We start from the raw sequence: 255 nt of genomic DNA, 5'->3' as shown, positions 1-255 counted from the left end.
AAGCAGCAAAACCTCTTAAGGAGTGGCTTTTTCCCTTGGGTAAGGCTGTCGCATGCCAAATTTCCTCCCTATGGGGGACCTCGGTGACAGACAAGATGGTGTACATGCATTCCCTCCCTCCCCCCACCCCCCAAATTGGTAACCGAAAAGAGGCTGTAAACGAGTCTGGTGGGGGGTGCTTTTTAAAAATGTCACACACGTGGACTTCTTAGCCACTAGTCTGTCCCTAAGCCGCCGGTCCTCCCCTTCCCCTTT

This window comes from Pteropus alecto, unplaced genomic scaffold, assembly GCF_000325575.1.
Source record: "Pteropus alecto unplaced genomic scaffold, ASM32557v1 scaffold121, whole genome shotgun sequence".
NCBI classification, from domain to species: domain Eukaryota; kingdom Metazoa; phylum Chordata; class Mammalia; order Chiroptera; family Pteropodidae; genus Pteropus; species Pteropus alecto.
The sequence above is the reverse complement of the archived record's forward strand: the minus strand, read 5'-3'. Positions refer to the sequence as shown.